Raw genomic sequence first — 19,771 nt, forward strand, 5'->3', positions numbered from 1 at the left:
CTTATCTCTCCATGCTTCAGGCTCTCTGCCTTTATGCCTGATGAAGGGCTTTTGCCCGAAACGTCGATTTCGCTGCTCCTTGGATGCTGCCTGAACTGCTGTGCTCTTCCAGCACCACTAGTTCAGAGAGCCAGGACATTGCCAGCAGAGTGTTGGCTGCACCAGTTCTGGAACTCTATCAACAAACACATCAAGTTAGACCCCATCTACCACCCCCTGAGAAAAGGAACAGGAAGTGACTTCACCACAGGAAATAACACCTCAGGAAATGACATCACCAACTGAAAGAAACCCCGACATAAAAATAGAAAGCAGGAATTTTCAGCATTGCTTCACCTGAGGCCCACTGAAGATGTTACCTAGTAGGGTAACGAAACGTCTGGAAATGAACCTTCCAGCTCAGTGAGCAAACCTACATCCAGGAGATGAACTTATGTAAAGTTTTCTTTATAACTCAAAATGGTGCAACACTATGGTGACAAAACACTTTTCACCATATCTTTCTAGATATGTGTGACAATATATGAATAAGTAACTCCTTGAGCCTTCTAAGGTGTGGAATCTCCACAAAATGCTAGCATGTAAAAGAAAGTAGGCTCAATGTAGGGTTTGAGTTGAAACTTTATTGCTGGAACAGCACAGCAGGTCAGGCAGCATCCAGGGAACAGGAGATTCGACGTTTCGGGCACAGGCCCTTCTTCCTGAAGTGCTCTGCTCAATGTCAGGTCCTTAGTTGTTATCATATTAGCCATGGAAAAGTGTCATGATTTTTTTACTAGGGCATGGTGAATATTCAGATTCTGGGTGTACCTTAGACAGAATATGGATCAAACCCCTGCGCTGTTGACATTAACTTGATCCACAAGTTAGCCACTTAGCTTATTGAGATACCCACCTCCCTCTTCCATAGCTCTAACTTTTAAAAACACTTTGTATAAGCAGTTGACATCACGTACCCTTCAAGGATGGGGGCCTCTACCACATCCACGTAGTGGCCTAGACTCCTGTATGCAATCTTTTTTCTGTATATTTCTTTCAAAGGGGCATCTCATTTCTTTCTGGGATTGATCGGCATTTCCCCTTTTGGAGATCATGGTCTTCGAAGGCAAAACATGCCTCCAATTACCTGGGCAATTGTGACCCTGTAAATCTTGTTGGGATCAGGAGGCTAGATCTGCTTTGCTGGGACATTTGTCACCACCCACCAAGAGTGTTTAGCATGCAGGGTTTTTTGTGCAAATCTCCAAATTTCATGTATTCAAGCAAGGGAGCAAAACAGACATTAATATTAATTGACTGCCCAATGGAACCCTACTATTTTCCCTCAGCTTTTGTGAGACTAGTTACCTACTCAATCCACTGAATAGATGAACAAAGGGTTGCAAAATATGTTGGATGCAATGGCCAATTCAATTTCATTATGGTAAATGCAGCAAGCACTTAAAATTATTATGCATGTCACTTTTTGAAAGAGTAATGATAGAGTATTGACAGAGAAATCAAACTGTTAATTGTCATTGATCTCCAGGTCACTTCTACACTGTTCTCTGCCATTTTTCTGACAAATGCTAAAGAATGGTTGACCGTTTTCCATTTTCAAATGACAGATGTAAAGGTTGGGAATTTCATTGCCTGCTCCAACATAGAAGGCTGAATTTGGTGCACTGAATCGATCTTTTTGACCAAACATTATTCCTCCAAAACTTCAAATGTAGCTTATTACAAGTACTGGGGATGGCCAGCGACCTGAAGCAGAGAGGGTTGGGCTCAGAACGAAGATGGCTACTGGGTGGGAACCAGTGGCATGTGGTCAGACCATGTGGAAACCTTGTAGAAAGACTGTAATGTCTATCTCTTAGCTTTCTTTCTTATTTTTTCAATTTATACTTATATTATGTACATCTGTAACGTAGTGTAACTTTTTTACTTTATTTTCTCTATTTTTTGTACCTAAGGTTGTACCTAAGATGGCACCATGTGTTGGAGACATTGTACACTTTTCACTGTACTCCTGTTCTTATGTAACTTGAGTACATGTGACAATAAACCTAATACTATTTCCTCTTACTCTGCCAAATACATAGCAACAGGACTATTTTTTACTGCACCCAAATCTGGATGACATTTCACATAGTGCACCCTCTTCTTCATCCCTTAAATTGTTGAAATCCAAGCATGTGTGGTGCCACAAATCCCAAGAGCAAGGCATCATGGTACAAAGGTCATAAATGTTTTGTATGGCCAGGCTGATGTCACTAAATTTGCACAGCTTCTCTCAAGTTTGTGCCTGCTCACACTTCAAAATAGCTCAATTTTCTCAGCCTCATTCTCAGTCTTCAGGAAGATCTGAAATCTGTTTTGTTGAATCCACCAATTTATAATCCCCAGCTGCTTCTTCCAGAGTAACTGTGTCACTTTTGGTGTATCTCCATTTGATCTTGCTTTATCTTGGAGATTGGAATGCTAACAACAGCCAAGCTGCCTGGAAAATTGCTTCCAAACATGGTCAGATTTGAAGGGGTTCCAGATCCCACCTTGCCATGATACTGCAATAAGAGGAAGAAATTGCATATACAGGTTTGTGGCTGTCATTCAAAGAGCAGTTCAAATGTGACCTCCAAATTGGGGATATCCCTACAAACAACAGTCACCTCTTCACTCTACAATCTGGATCTTTAGGATTCACATTTGATAAAAACTAAATTAAGCACTTATGAACACAAACTACAGAAGCAGAATTTGACCATTCAATCCCTCAAACCTCTTCTGCTAGTCAACAAATCCATGGATGATCAGTTTTGTGTTTTGAATTTTATTTTAATATCAACTCCCAGTAACCTTTAAATCCATTGCCTAACAAGTATCTATCTTTTCTCACCTGAAAGTAATTCAATGACCTCCTTGTTTTGTCTTCTGAAGCAGCGTTTCAAAGTCACCCAATCTTCTCAGACTGAAACAAAAACTCCTCATCTCTGTCCTAAACGGATGACCCCTAATTTTAAAACAACACCCTCTACTTCTGGACACATCATAGGACGAAACTTCATTCCCACATTCACCTTTTCAAGACTATTCAGCACCTTACACACTTCAATCAAGTCACTCCTCACTCTTCCAAAAATCACTGAAAATAAGCCCAATCTGTCCAATATTTCCTCATAAGTCAAACACTTTCTAATTTATTAATCTAGCAAATTCAACTAAACTACCTCCAGCATGTTTAGATTCTTCACTCAGTAAAGAGAACCTGAACTGATAAACTGAAAATATTTGCCAAATGTTTTGCTTACACTCACCAGGACATTTTGCAAGAATATAATTTCAAAGAGAAAGCCAACAATTGTTTGAGAGAAGAGTACTGATTGGATGGCAAGAGCACCCTGATTGGTAAAGGCATTGTCAGGGGAAAGGCACAGTGAATGTTGATTGACAGGTATCAGTCAGGCCTTGTTAAAAGGCAGTTCCTTATTGCCACCCACAACTGCACATACACGATAACTTGGAAACATGTGCACAATTCCAGACCCAATACATCAGCATGTCAAATTTCCATTTTTGAAATGGGGTTCAGAGGCAGGCAGTGAGAGGATGGAGAAGGGGGAGAATGAGGGGGACATGTGAAAATGCAGGGAGAGTAATGGCATGGAATGGGGTAAGTGAGGACATTGGGGGAGAGGGGAGCACATGGGATGGCTGGGACAGTCAGGACATGAGATGGGTAGTAAGGACAAGGAGGGGGGGGTAGGGGGGGGGAGTAAGGATGCTGGAAGGTGTGAGAGAGGACGCAAGGAGTGATACCACTCCAGTTATAATCCATGCCAGCTCAAGCCATTTTGAAGGCTGTTTTATTCATTATGAAATTCCAGTTTGGATCTGCAAAACAAATCAATGGCATAAATATTTTCAGTACTTACAGTAATAAATATAACATCTTTTAAGGGCTTTTTGAGGCATAAAACTGCTAACTTCCTCAAATGGAATTTATCTGCAGCTTTAGTCTAGAATTTCTAGCCTTCCATGTATTTATTTGAGCAATAAAAACCTTCAGTTCTATTCACAACATACTTACTGAGGTGCATAGTAATTATTCACATTGATAAACTCCAATGCTGGACAACAGGAAGCCATCCCTCATTCATGTGTTGCTTTGTTGGGCAACAGAGAAGCACAGGGAGAAATAAAATTGCATGTCTGACAATAAAACTGATTATATACAGTAGATTAGACATCCAGCTTGACTAAGTTTATTTAACAGGTTAGGTTGTCTGCCTGGCTGGTAGATTAAACGATAGGTTGAGCACCCTGTCTGACAGATTGTATACAACAGATTAAATACCCATCCTCATGAAAAGTCTGACCATTTGCTATAAATGACAGGCACACTGCATGATCCATTCTGCTTGACAGCAAGAGAAATTGTTAGGTCAAATTTTATTTTAAATTTGCTCTGTTTTGTCCAGTGTCACCAACAGGCAACATGTTTTCTGATGTTAATTTGCGATTACACCATTGATGAAGAATGAATAATGACAACCTAATAATCATTACAAATGACAGCAGACCCATCACTCAGTGGGACAGTTTCTGGTTGAGTCACTAAGCGTAGCCTCCTCATGGAACCAAGTGGTAAAGTCCCAGGTTCCAAGCTTCCATGAAAAATGTAGATAACCCCCAACTACTCATGGAAAGGCCAAGGAAACTTGCTCCACAAGTTGAATGTGTCGAATAGCTCAAATTGTGACTGTGGCTGCCTAAGTCAGACCATCGCCCACGCACTGAACTTCTGCCTTGAGTGATGTATTCCTGGTGGCATCTCAACCATTCATGTCGTGCCAGCTCATGATGTTGAATGGATTGTTAACTTGGCATCAAACTATAGCTGCTTCCTTCGACATATGAAAAGAGAGCTCCTCCAGTCCATCATCTGCAAATTGTAGAAAATGCTCTTTTTTTTAAATAACACTGCAGCAAAGGAAGCTGTGTAAATGTTTCCATGTGTGAGGACTACAGCTTCATTAGGTACTGTGCAACCTCAATTTGAACTTAAAAGGGAAAGTTCTGCACTTTACTTTGATTTCATGCAAAACTGAAGTGTGATTCAGTCAACTTACATTTCACCATATGTGACAGGGACGTCTGGGTGAACAGTGTCACATTTAAAAACACAAAACTTAGACCAAGGCGAATTTTAGTGAACCAAATGAACGGTAAAGGTAACAAAACTCAGCCGTGTATTTATCTACAGTTGCTTCTATGTTGGATTAGGGTCTGTTGGTCTCAAGCAGCAAAAGGCATACCCAAGCCAAGGTTCACTGAGACTTATAACTGAAATGCTTAATTTTCAGTTAATCTTTCTGCCTGCTGTACCAAGGTGAGTTTCTTGAATTTGGGATTTCCTTATACATATATGTTGGGCATCATTGGCAGTAAGGTGAAAGTGGGTACTGCAGATGCTGGAGATTAGAATCAAGGTTAGAGTGGTGCTGGAAAAGCACAGCAGGTCAGGCAAGGCTTTTGCCCGAAACGTCGATTTTCCTACTGCCTGACCTGCTGTGTTTTTCCAGCACCACTCCAATGATTGGCAGTAACTTGGCTGAGATCAATTTAAAGCAGCTTAATTGTCCCATAGTAGAAGCAAATGCATTAGAAATTTCCAATGTTTCTGTCAATTGTCACCACCAAAGGGCCATTCCAGATATTTAGCACATTTTAACTTACAAAAACATACTGTTTTCTGCATTAAACTGATTCAGACTCAAGTTCTGCTTTCCTAGCTTGATTTAAGGTAATTCATTCAATCTACCATATCCATATAATTCAATATAATCATTGTAGCTGTAACTACCCTGAAAAAATTTTTGCTTTTTGCATTGGGATCAGTCTTGTTCCTTTCTTCTGTATCCTTAAGTTGTCAAACCTCTCATATATTAAAGTTAATCTTTCTCTGCATCTTCTTTATATTCTGCAGTCTGTTCTCATAGAGTCGAGAGTGTGGTGCTGGAAAAGCACAGCAGATCAGACAGCATCCGAAGAGCAGGAGAATCCACATTTCGGGCATAAGCCATTCATCAGGAAACATCGTCTTATCAAGGGCTTATGCCCAAAATGTCAATTCTCCCGCTCCTCAGATGCTGTCTGGATCTGCTGTGCTTTTCGAGCACCACACTCTGGACTCTGATCTCTAGCATCTGCAGTCCTCACTTTCTCGTAGTCTGTTCTATTACCTTGGCATGCTTACATAAAGTTGTGAACTGTCTGGTTAGTATGCAAAACAATACTTTTCACTGTATCTCAGTACGTGACAGTAAAAAATCAAATTAAATTGAACGTATGGGTCTTTCCTGCCATGGGTTGTGACTAAACATGGTCCAACATTGTAGTCGAACTGGTATATAGCAATATCACAGTGTAACCTGATTTATAATTAATCAAAACCTTACATACAAATATGTACGTTTACATGCAAATTCAGAAATGTTGGATCTAAATCTATACTTCTCTGCAAAATATCATTGACCTTTAATTTTAATACCAAAAGGATATGAAAGAAATATTTGCATCTCTCACTTTTTCTGGAACATCTAAACTTTTTGTTGTCATCTGTATACTATAATAAAGGAACAACCTTTCACATCTTGGACAGTGGCGCATCAGTCAATTATCTCAAAAACATAACACTGTTTTACTGCAGTAATGTTTCCTCTCTTTCTCATTTTCTCTTTCACAACTTCAAAAAGATAGCATCAGCTACATTAACTAGATTTGTAACAGAATAAACTACTCAGCTGCTTTATGAACAGACAGAATTCTACATGGAAGCAAGTCAACTGAAATCCGTCCAAAAAGACATCTTGGGCAGGTTTGCAAAACTAGCACAGCAGTCAGAAAATTCACTGGAGGATATCATTGCTGAATTTGAGATTCAATAATCATTTTCAATGAAAAGTAGCTGCCTGACCTCCTTAGAAATAAACAAAAAAAACTGTCTTTGGGCGATTTACCTCTGTACATGTCCATACAGCTGTATTCTGTCCCTAGGCTTCACGGCTAGACACAACTGAACTGTTAATACATGAATTACTTGAAGCTTTATATTAATAAAGCTCTTTGAAGATAATTACTGGCAACATCTGGAATTTGATGTGACTAGAAAGTATTTAATGTCTGCATTTTAGGTCAATAGTGCAACTTGAAATTTGAAACAAAGCCTTTTGGGTTGCATTTAGTGATTATGTCTAACGAGACATCATCTTTATTTTCATTATAATTAGAATGTATTTATATATTAAGCACATTACATTTGAGTCAATTTAACTTCAGCGTGAAGTATTCCTGTTCTATGTGTTTTGTGGAGTTATTACCATTTGCCAGAGAAGCTACATCATTCAGGAAACTGGAGCCAGGGCTGCTACCAGAAAGGTAAATTGTCAGATAGCTGGGTATGGTTGAGGGCTGGGTTGGCACAATTGTGGAAATCCTTGGAATAGTAGCAGGCTAGATAATTGCTGTTGGCCTCAGCAGTACTCTCTTGCTTTTGGAGATCCACGTACATTTCTCACTTATCTTTGGTGGACCTACTCCTCAATGCCCTGAAAGAGGTTTAGACATTTTAATATCAACAGGTTCCATTTTAAGGCCCCATTGGCTACAGCCATGGCTGAAGAGTTATGAAGGGTGTGAATTCACAATCCATGCCTGCGACGTCATAGACTCATGTAATAGTTGAAATGAAAGTTTTTAAATGCTTACATCTGTAATTTTTCACACTTCAATGCAAGGTGGCTGTGACACCCCAGCAATTCCATGTTGTACTGACTCCTTTCTTTTTTATTTGGTGTAGCAGCATGATGGCCCTGAAATGATTGCAAAACTCTGGGTACAGTGGAGTTTACAAAAAGAGCCTTTGCTGCCTCATCCATTGTTTCTCTTGCTGCCCTAATAGGGTGGCAAGTCAGGCAGTGAGCAGGATGGTGATGGATGAGGAAACGGGACAGTGACGGGAGCAACAAGCAGGGCAGTGAGTGGGGCGTGGAGCAAGATGACGAGGGCAGTGACAAAGAAAAAGCTGAAACAATGGGCTCACCACAAGACTCTGCGGGAGCAATCACCAGATATAGTGCACAATGTTGACATCAGCAGTGTTATCTATAATAGTTCTGAAAGGGTTAATATTGGAGATTGTATTGAGCTCCACACAATCTACAGTCTTGAGTGGGAAAATCAGATAAGAGTGTTGGATCCTGAAGACAACACCTATGTCATGCAGACAACAGCATGGAAACAGACCTTTCAGTCCAATTCATGCCAACCAGATTTCCCAAACTAAATTAGTCTTATTTGCCTGCCTCTGGCCCATATCCCTTTTAAACATTTCCTATTCTTGTATCTGTTCAAATGCCTTTTCAATGCTGTAATTGTACCTGCATCTACGAGTTCCTCTACCAATTTATTCCACATATGAACCACCGTCTGTGTGATAAAGGTCTTTTTTAAATCTTTCTCCTCTCATTTAAAATTATGCCTTCTAGTTTTGAACTCCCCTACCCTAGGGAAAAGATCTTTGCTCTTCACCTTATCTATGCTCCTCATGATTTTATAAACCTCTATAAGGTCACCCCTTAACCTCCTACGCTCCAGTGAAAAAGGTCCCTGACTATCCAGCCTCTCCCTGTAGCTCAAACCCTCCAGTCCTGGGAACATGGTAGTATATCTTGTAAATCACTTGTGTCCTGCAATAGTGTCAATAACAATATCTAACTAGATAATGTAACTTATGATTAGCCATAGATGATGAAATCATAAAATGTTTTGTATATATTTTACAAGACCATATTACATGATTTCAACACTGTTTTACTGACACTCTGCAGAATTGAGGAGATCTCAAACACAATCAATTATTTTATGTGCTTAGATCATTTGATAAGGGCCACAGACACTACATCATTAAGTACAGAATAAAACTGATAATGGCCTCTTACTTCATTAGTCTGCAAATAAGTTTTTTCAAAACAATCTCGACTGAATTAAAAAAGAAATGAATCCATGTGGCTATTTTTCCCTTTATGACTTGGGTATATGTGTCACTTAAGAGTAAATGAGTTGATGTTATTCACAGTATTTGTTCCACCCACTGCTATGGCCTGCAAGCCATCTAATGATCTAATTACCTGTAACTCAGCACTGCAATTTGGTTGTTGATAAGTTGGAAATAATGTGGATATTAGAACAGGCAAAATATTTAATGAACTTATGCAGAGTTGAGAGCAAAACTTGGAACCACTGGAATGCTTTATCCACTTGTGTAATTTTGTAACCTACAAACCTTGGAACCAACACAAAACTAAATGTGAGATCAATACTCCAAACAACTGAATTGTACCTCATATTTTAAGATTTTATTGTGTGGGCAATGGTGGTGTATTGTCATTGGATTAGTAATCCAGAGGCTCTGGTTAATGGTCAAGGGGAACATGCACATTCAAATTCCACGATGGTGGGAGGAGAAATCTTATCAAAATTATATTGCTATTTGTGTGAGCTTAGTGTATACAAGTCTGTTGTTGTGTTTCCTACATGACCACCCATCACTGGTATTTCCATTGACTATACAGTGCTTTAAGAGGTCCAATGGCTGTGAATAACACTTCATGCCTTTCTTTTGTTTTTTTTCAGTGCTCCACCATTTGGAGGAGCAGGATCTCAGTGATAGCAGCTCCTGGAGTCCTGTGCATTTGTATATGCCAAAAGTTGTTGTGTGTTGAATTAGGGAATGATGGCAAACGCTAACAGTTTTCTCCATCATTACAACACAAAGAAAGAATATGTCAACATTCTGTTGCTTTTAGTTGATTGTAATCTGTGCTTGTTAGGAGCCAGATAAACAAATTAAAAGCCTGGAATGTTGTCTAATGGTTTCATTAATTTAAATTAGCACCATATTATGTTTTGATAGTTTTTTTTTATCTTTTCAAAGTTGCCTTAAATTTGCAACTTTCGCAAACAAAATAACTTGCATTAAATGTTAAAAAAGTTTTCCAGTCCTACAGTTGTCAAACCATATTTTTTTGATCAAAACCCCATTTTTCTCAGCATTTCTAGTCTTTCTAATTAAAGTACTTTTAGTAAAGAAAATTCTCTTTGTCCTCTTTCAGTTGCATCTCATGTCTGTCTTTCATTTCTCTTTGTTGCCAGTTATGTTTTTGTTTCCATGCACAGATCATTCTAGAACATCGTAGTTGTATTCCAGTGAAACGTTGCTTCATAGAAAATCGCTTAATAGAAATAATGGGGCCTATGTGAAAAGTGGGGTTAGGGGCAGACTAGCAGAAAATGTCATTCATGATTGCTCAAAAAATGCCCAGAAATCTAACACAAAGTATAACACAACCTGGATGAAGGTGTGAATCATATTTATCTTTGAAACTAAAGTAAATTTGACACTGTACATTGAAAATATATCGCTAATGCAGGGACAGAGGGTCATCATGGTGCATCCTTCAATCATGTTAAGCGAGCAAAATCACATATTCTCTCCTTACGCTCAAAATGCATTACAATATACAGCTTCTCTTCCAGTTTTATAGCCTTTCTTTAGCATTCACCACCTGCAATTTTATCGCCAGGATGCTTCTTGTCACTATGCCCCTCCACCTTTTCAAAAAAAGGGGATAATCTAGGGGTAATGTACCTTTCACAGGAAGCTGTTCAGTGTATCGCTCTCAGAAAGTTATCTTAACAGTAGTTGGCAAGTCGTCTCTCCATGATAATATACTACCTCCAACACTATGGGCTCTTATTATGTAGAAATCCAAATATATTATACCCTCTGTTTTCCCTTTATATATCCTGCTGATTACCTACTTAAAGATTTTTAATACATTTATTAGGCATGACCTTCCCTTCATGAAGCTATGCTGACTCTGCTATGTTATGATATATATTTCTAAATGCTATGCTATTACATCCTTTATAATAGACTCCAATGTTTTCCCAAGAACAGATGATAAGCTAACTGACCTATATTTACCATTTTTTTCGCCTCCTTCCCTTTTTGAATATAGGTGTTGTGTAGGCGGATTTACATTGCTCCAGCACTTTTCCAGAACTTAAGGACTTTTGGAAGATTACTACTGGCGTATTCATCATAAATAGGCTGTATACTGATAATGAGGGTCATACTGTGACACTCAGCATCATCACACAGACAATTTGGGTACTTCAACATCAATTCTATTACTTGTACCCAGCGAGAGGAACTTTGAAGTACGAGCTGGACTAGCATTACGTGGTAATCCATCTTGCGACTGGAGTTCATGTTGTTCAGTGAAATCAGGGAGACGGAAAGGGAACTGAACTGAACAGTCTGCTCACCCCACTTCCTATTCACAACCTTTTCTATGCAATCATCATTAGCCTTCCCATTAATATGTCACCTATAGACACTTTGGCAATCATGCGGTGAGGGTAAGACATTCTGTCAGTTCTAGTTTTAAAGGGCCACACACATTGGATGATTGTCAACACTTGAGAGAAATCAGATGCTGTAAGTATTCCTAACATGAAAGATGGTGAGTTTTGAGATCTCAGAGTGTGTTGATTTTCTTTGTTGAAGCAGCAGGTCAGCTCATTCATTTTAATCTAGTCAAATTTTTATGACAACTGTGTTTTTCACCAGTGCGATTCTCAAGGAGGAGATATTAGCTACAGGACACAATTCATTGCTGTGAAGTATGAGTCCTCCCTGTTGCTGTAGCTATCAGGCACAATGACTAATGTACAATTTGATGCTGACTGTTAGCATCAGGTACTTCCCATTCAATTAGACACTGGCTGGATGATGTCAGGTTGATGACCCAATGTCATCAGGCCATATTTTACAGAGGAACTGGGACAAGGGAGCTCCCCATTTGGCTCACCACGGTAAAGATCCAATCCCCCGATTGCTGCAATTTGTACTATCTGCTTATCACGAGGACCGAGCCCTTGTCATTAAGAAACTGAAGAGGAGGAGGAAAGGATGGACGAGGAGAAACCATAAAAAAAACCCTTCTGACCAGGACTCTGTGATTGACACTTTTGACTGTGGTAATACTGAATGCCACTTTAACTTCCCATTCACCAGCCAACTCAGACCTTTACATTCTCTCAGCTATTGACCACCATAGTGTCTTCCTGCAACAATACTAAAAACACACACATCATAAAACATACATTTCAAACCAACTTTAGTAATAAAACCATCAAAATCCCATAGAAAACCCAGCAATGAAATGTTTGCATTCCTTTAGTACTTGTCTTTGACTATTCTACTGGTCCTGCTCAGTGCCTGTTACAGCTATTGCTGTATATTGGCTAAAGGCTGCTTATTTTCAATGGCAGAGACTATTGATTGCCTTGTGGAGTGACCTAGTGTAGCTCTGGCACTAGAACTCCAGGTTTTGGAGTGTGCCATCTTGGCATGGATGTCAAAATCTTGGCGAACTAACTGATGGCCAAGGACATTAGCACAGTTGTTACGGTGGGTACACAGGGCTGCCATGCTGAAGGACAGCAGGTTGGTGCACAATCATCACCACCTCCCCGCTCCCCTGGGTGCTACCTCAGGGAACCTTGTTGGAGGACATGTTGCAGGACTGCTGTGAGTCACTGGAAACTCCTTTGACCACTGCAACTGTGATGATAATGATTGGAACTCGCATGACAATAAGCTAAGCTTGTGTGACATAAGCCTGAGGGCCCAGTGCATTATTCAGACATTGGGTGGATTCTGCTTGTACTGCTGTGCACGTGAGACACCAGCCATTAGAAACTGCATTATGTTCCGCAGTGTGCTAACAGAATTTGACACCAGTTGATGCTTTGAGCTCTCAACCATAACTTTTTTCAAGTTGCTGCCTATTTTGTGACAGTAAATTTGAACTTTCTGGAAAGTATGTCAACACCTCCAGTGTGCATTTGCATTAGCGTTTTCCACTACATTTCCCCATCAAAGTCCTTTTGTCAGTTTTCTGCAGAAGACCTTGTCTGTGATCTCGGACTCTGGTGAGCTGGCACTTGTCAATATGTTATCCTTGCCCTAACAGCTCATGCCCAGTGCATCATTAATTCCCCTTCCCACTCGCCCAATGATATGTCCATCCATGGCCTCCTCCACTGTCAGATGGAGGCCGAAAGCAAACTGGAAGAACAACACCTTATACTTCACCTGGGAAGCATACAGCCCAATGTCCTCAACATCGACCTCACCAGCTTCAAAGTCCCTCTTCCCCCAAACGTATCCTTTGTCTAACTCCACCCCTCCTTCTCGCTTCCCTGACCTGCCCTAACCTGTCTATTTTCTGACTCATTCCTGATGAAGGTCGTTTGCCCAAAACATCAATTTTCCTGCTCCTCGGATGCTGCCTGACCTGCTGTGCTTTTCAAGCACCTCTCTAATCTTGACTTTATTTTCCGATTCGCCTATCTGCTACACCCTTCCCGCTGACCAATCACAATAATCCCCCCTTGGATCCACCTATTGCCATCTCACCCATTTTTACCCCACCCCATGTACCTCTGGGCTCCCTCTCCGTCCCCAGTCCTGATAAAGGGTTTCGGCCGATAACGTTGACTTTCCTGCTCTTTGGATGCCATCTGACCTGCTGTGCTCTTCCAGCTTCATATCTATTGACTCTAATGTGAATCTCACTTTGAAGCTTCCATCTAATACATGCACAGTGACAGTGTCAAAGCTGGTTACTGGGAGTAATTAATTGTTTTCTTTGTCATCTCTCTCCTGCTCCTTTTGAACTCGATCTGTCTCCTGTTAGCTATCTGAAAGGTGGAAGGCACAAGGATAGAGTTATAGTGAGGGGATGGAGTGGCGGTGTGGGGGGGGGTTGCAGGTGGTAGTGAAGCACAAGGTGCATCCTTACGTGATCATTGGAATGGAAGAATGTGTGGGATAGGGAGGAAGCTGAATGTCAGAAAAAGGATTAGGCAGGAGTAGGCCATCAGCTTGAAAACCTCCAGCCCTACTGCTGGTCAAAACCAGAGTCATCACCTTCTCCTCTGCTGGGGCAAAGAGATGGAGGTACGTCTGTCGCCCAGCCATTAGTCTCTGCTGCCTCTGCTGTTGCATCACCATGTCCTGCAGAACAGATTCAAGTGTGACAATGATTGTGGTGCAATTGATTTGGGTGGGACACACATTACATTTGAGATGCTAACAGTGTATGCAAGATGTGAGTGTAAGACTTGGAGTGATGCTATGTATGAGAGTGAAGCTATGAATGGAAATCATACAACCTCTACAGTGTGGAAGTAGGCCATTCAGCCCATGCCAATCCTCCAAAGAGCATCCCACCTAGACCCACGCCTCCCCTATCCCTGTAACCATGCATTTCCTATATGAATAATTCACCTTGCCTTCATGCTATGGACAATGCGGCATGGCTAAGCAAGGCAGCCTGTGCATCTTTGGACTATGAGAGGAAACCAGAGCATCCAGAGGAAGCCCACTCAGACACAGGGAGAATATGCAAACTCCACACAGACAGTCAGTCACCAGAATCTTACCCAGATCCCTGGTGCTATAAGGCAGCAGTTCTGAGCACTAAGCCACCATGCTGCCCCAATCATGAGCCATGATTGATAGACATTGCTGGTAGGTGATTGAAATAGTGCTAAATGGATTTATGCCTTAAGCCAGTGGTGCAGTGGTAGGATATGCCATTTGAAGATCCATTCCTTGAAGATGCATCCACTATCCTTGACCACCCATGTATGGTAATTGAACAGGTGGCACCATAATCATTGACCTTGACACTTACCTGCTCCCACTACCTTCACAGAGTTTGTCCGCAGACCTTCTTGCCAACTTGGATAGAGAATCTCTTTTCTCCTACAATGAGAACTCTAGTCCTGTGGTTGCATAGCTTTGAAGCCTGACTCTTTGTGACATCTTTGTATCTTTTACAGAACAAATACAATTGCAAAATTTTGTAAGCACTGCACCCTTTTAAGAGATGCAAGATTTGAATGATGTAAGATAAATTCACACAAGTGTTTTACAATTGCCAGCCGCTGCTCATGTATGCAGCCATTTTTTTATACTGCAATGTGTTAATGAACAGATAGCACAAAGTCTTTTTGTTACCTGCAGCAGAATCAACAAGAAATGCTTAATCGTGAATAATGATCCCTGGCCTGTTTCTGAGACCTGAGCTTCGCTAAGTTTACTTCATCTTGGACAAACTTTGACCCTCCTTCACGACTTTTCTTCCTTCAAATTTTATTTTCTTCCTAGTTCCTAGTTCTTCGCTTCTTTTTGTGCTCCACCCCTTCTTTCTCATGCTTTGATAGGATACATGAGGGTGAGAAAGGAGGAGTCAGCAAATGAGCAGGTAAGAAGATAATTGAGATATTGGGAAAGGACCTGGGAGACAGGGAAGAGGAGCCAAGACTGAAAAGTGAGAGAGGAAGCAGTCAATTCAGGAGGCTATGGAATGAAGAAGGATGAGCTTTTGCATTAATAAATACTGAGGACAGATAGGGAGTTTGGCCAGCAAAATCTGAGGAGTTTAGTTGGTTGGACAGTCACTTTGTGATGCACAGTGACGCCAACACGTGGGTACAATTTCTGTACTTACCATGAAGCTCTCATCTTCTCAACTTCACCCCTTGTCTAAGATATGGTCACACTCAAGTTAAACTCATGGCCACTTGTGTTTCTCTCTCTCTCTATTGAAAGAGATATCTCTGGTCTTCTAGGATGTTGGAGACTTTCACTTCTAGGACTGAGGGCAGGTTGTTGGGTTTGCTGGCTGATTACAACATACTTTAGATAGCTCAATGAACAAATAAGTCAAAGTGCACTTGGGTGAGTGAAGAGGCTGGTGACAAGTTGGTTATTAATAATTATAACAAAAGTGCAAACTGAAGGCAGGGTAGTTGTTTTTGTATGGTTTCATCTTGACTTTGACAAGTGTTAAAGGAAGACCTGGCTAAAATGAAGGTTCATCAAGTCAGAGATGAAAACGAGGCAACTCAAACATTTTCATAAGATTAAGACAATACACTGTGGTAACGGTAATTTTTCAGTGTATTACGACTGAGATCAGGTAAACAAAGAATCAAAGTTGTGGGAGTTTTTCCTAACAGAGTGGCTTGCTTCTAACACTGTCCCAAGTACTCACTTGTTATATTTTAGATTCCCTACAGTATGGAAACAGCCCTTTGGCCAAAAATGTCCACAACGACCCCCGAAAGAGTAACCCACCCAGACCCTTACATTTATCCCTGACTAATGTGCCTAACACTATGGGCAATTTAACATGTCCAATTCACCCAACCTGCACATCTTTGGATTGTGGGAGGAAACCCACACAGACATGGGGAGAATGTGCAAACTTCACACAGACAGTCACCCAAGGCTGGAATCAAACCCAGTTCTCTGGTGCTATGAGGCAGCAGTGCTAACCACTGAGCCACCGATCCACCATGCCACCATGCTCCTTTGCCATTCTTTGCTACTACCCTGGTTTAAGAACACATTCCTGACCTCTAATTTTTGATTACTTCAACCCTTGCCTGTCCATCATGAGGAAAGTTAATATCAAGCCATTGAGGCAAGTTAGAAACTCTTCTGGGACAAATTAATAACAACAGTAGAGCAAGATGAGAATTTGAAGTCAGGACTCTGCAAACAACATCAGTTTGTCAAAACTGCCGCAGAGTTTCTAAAGACTTGTACAATCATGGCAGAGGCTGAAAGAAACAGGTATCCAAGGCAAGCACAAAACCTGAAAATCCAAGCAAGCAATCCAAGTTGATTTGGTACTCAATATGGGAGCACACCTTTGCATGAATACTTTTCCTTGGAATTCACAGCACTGTGAAGGAAACTTTTTGAGTAAGGTTAAAAAAATTGGCATTTGTGGAAAAAAATATGGTCAATAAAATTGATGTGTTAATTTGAATCATCACTTCTCACCAGTCACCAGCTTACAATTGGCACCTTTCAAAAATAAATTTAATGACTGCGAATTGCTTGATTTTCTCTTGCTTGAACATTCAATATTTGTATTTCCAAATCGAGCACAAGAGTTTGAACTGAGGCATTGAAAAAGGCCAATGATGAGTTTAAAAGGCCATATGATGAAACTCTGGGTGTGCTTTTGATGCACAACTCTCAACTGGAATCTAGGTGTGAATTCATCTTAATTTAATCACATTAAAAATGCTATTTTACGGGAAGCTACAATTCAACAAGGAAATCATTCCTGAATATGAAATTTTCCGCTCTTCAGGAAACTAGAAGCAAAAGTGTTCGTAAAACACTGGGCAACATAATGGAAAAAAACTGGAGCATCGGGAGATGAACATGATGAACATGATGAGTCAAATGGATTTTACTCATCCTTGACTTATCTTATGCCCTTGTGCATTACCATGAAGGCTTTTTATTCCTGTCATAGCAGCCCTATTGTTCTTAATCATGGAGAATGCATTTACAAGCTTGACTTCATCTTTCCAGTAACAAATGATGGGGAAATGTAATAAGTCATACTTTCTATGACAACACTTTCATTGCTTAATTGATGAGGTGGATTTTGCACAAGAATGGTGAGATTTGAAGATGACATAATTTACCCATGATTCATATTTGGAAAAAATAGCACAGTAACCCAGGTGACCTAATTAAATGGGAGCAGCGCTTTCACTGGGAAGAGTAACAGCTCAGAAATTATAGCAGGAATTAAACACAGCAAAATGCAATGGTATAAAATGAGTGAAATATCTCTACAGTTCAATTCCACTTCAAAAGCAAAAGCCCCTATAAACCATAGCACACAATGAAGCTGCAAATCTTTGCGCTCCACTCTACTGGCATGGCGCTTGAATGAACTCCAGTTCTGACTCTGCCAGGGTTTCCAGGTCAGGAACCAGTCACAGAATTGCAATAGAACCCATGGGTACTGACAACATTGTGGGCACATCTTAGATGCCCTCTGAAGTAGTAAAGGTGGCACCAGCAAAGTTATTCTGGGTAAGCGGAACAGCCAGTGAAGGCATTTTCTTTCATGGCGCTAGATTGCTCCCACATCATCCTTTAAATATGGATCAAAACCAAACCCAGTTAGAAAGTAGAGAGACCTATTGACAGGTTCTCCCTCAACATCAATGTCATTTAGTAATAGGCAGACAGGGGCTAAGGAAAATTCCCCATGTGGGGATACTTTCCTAATTCCCATCTCTGATTATCAGGATCCATTTTAGAAGTAGATGAAAATTTATTGAGATAATTCATGTCCACAACTTTGCAAGGATCTGGGCAGACAGCCAATATTCCTGGATTGCAAATGCACTGCATTCAGCTTATAATGCAGAACATATACTGGAGCAAAAAATCTTTGACGTGGGCTACTCAGTTCTGGCATACTAAAATTTAAAGTATGTTTTTGCAATTTTCTTTGACAACTGTAAGATGCATGGATTCCAGTCGAAATATCCTGACTGAGCTGCCACCAGCAAAACATGTCCATCAGGGTCGCACATTAGATGTTCTGGTGTTTACATGCACAATTCTCTGGTCGTTCAAAAAAATGGTTGACACATGCACTGAAAGACACATGGAAAAGTTTCCCAGTGGGAGTGCAAAGTCAGAAAATTATCCCATACATAGTATGTAAGAGAAACTTCTTACATGTATGGTCAAAACAATATGCTAAACCAAGTTGTTTGGATTTGTTATGACATATGTTTCGTGCATGAGAGACTTAACATCTCATAGAGCTCTGGCTACTGCTGCTGCTGCTTTCCCCTAAGAGGCCATCTCTATTAACATTATCAAAAATAGTATATCTGTTTGAGAAGGCAATGGCCGCAGGGGACTCCTGCACTGCCTGCTTACTAGTCTTTTTGGGGGTCACACAACTCTGTCTGTGTAGCCCTTCCTGGTGCTGTGACCAGAATGCTAATTATGCTGTCCAGAACATTCTCAGCTTCATGGATGTTCCATAGTGAGTCCAACCACAACTCCAGCTGCTCCATGCTGTCAATCAGGTGCTGCGGCTCAACACACTTCCTGCAAAAACAGTCACCATGGAGACTGGAAGTGTCCCTGATTTACCCTGCTGTTCACCCCCAAGGATCACTCTGACCGACCCCACTCCTCAGGTATTTCTGCTGTTCTGCCCCAGGTTCACTCTCACTGACCCTGCTCCTCAGGTATTTATCCTGCTGTTCACCCCCAAGGATCACTCTGACCGACCCCACTCCTCAGGCATTTACCCTGCTTTCACCCCCAAGGATCACTCTGACTAACCCCACTCCTCAGGTATTTACCCTGCTTTCACCCCCAGGTTCACTCTGACTAACCCCACTCCTCAGGTATTTATCCTGCTGTTCACTCCCAGGTTCACTCTGACTGACCCCGCTCCTCAAGTATTTATCCTGCTGTTCACCCCTAGGTTCTCTCTCCATCTCCCTGTTGCAGGTCGGACTGGCTTTCTTCATCCTACATTCTCCTCTTTCCTCAGTAAAGACAGAAGTGCAGTATTCATTTAACACTCTAACAACATCTTCTGATTTCATGGACGGATTGCCCTTGGTCCCTAGTGGTCCTATCTCTTTCCCTTATTATTCCCTTACTTTTAATATATTCATAGATTATCTTTGAAATCTCCCTAGTTCTACCCAGCAGTCTTCTTCAATTCCCTCTTTGAACTCAAACTTGCTTTTTTAACAACCCCCCTGTACTTTCTATAATTCACTAGAGCCTCCATTG

Source organism: Chiloscyllium plagiosum, chromosome 3 (assembly GCF_004010195.1).
Source record: "Chiloscyllium plagiosum isolate BGI_BamShark_2017 chromosome 3, ASM401019v2, whole genome shotgun sequence".
In the NCBI taxonomy this organism is placed as follows: domain Eukaryota; kingdom Metazoa; phylum Chordata; class Chondrichthyes; order Orectolobiformes; family Hemiscylliidae; genus Chiloscyllium; species Chiloscyllium plagiosum.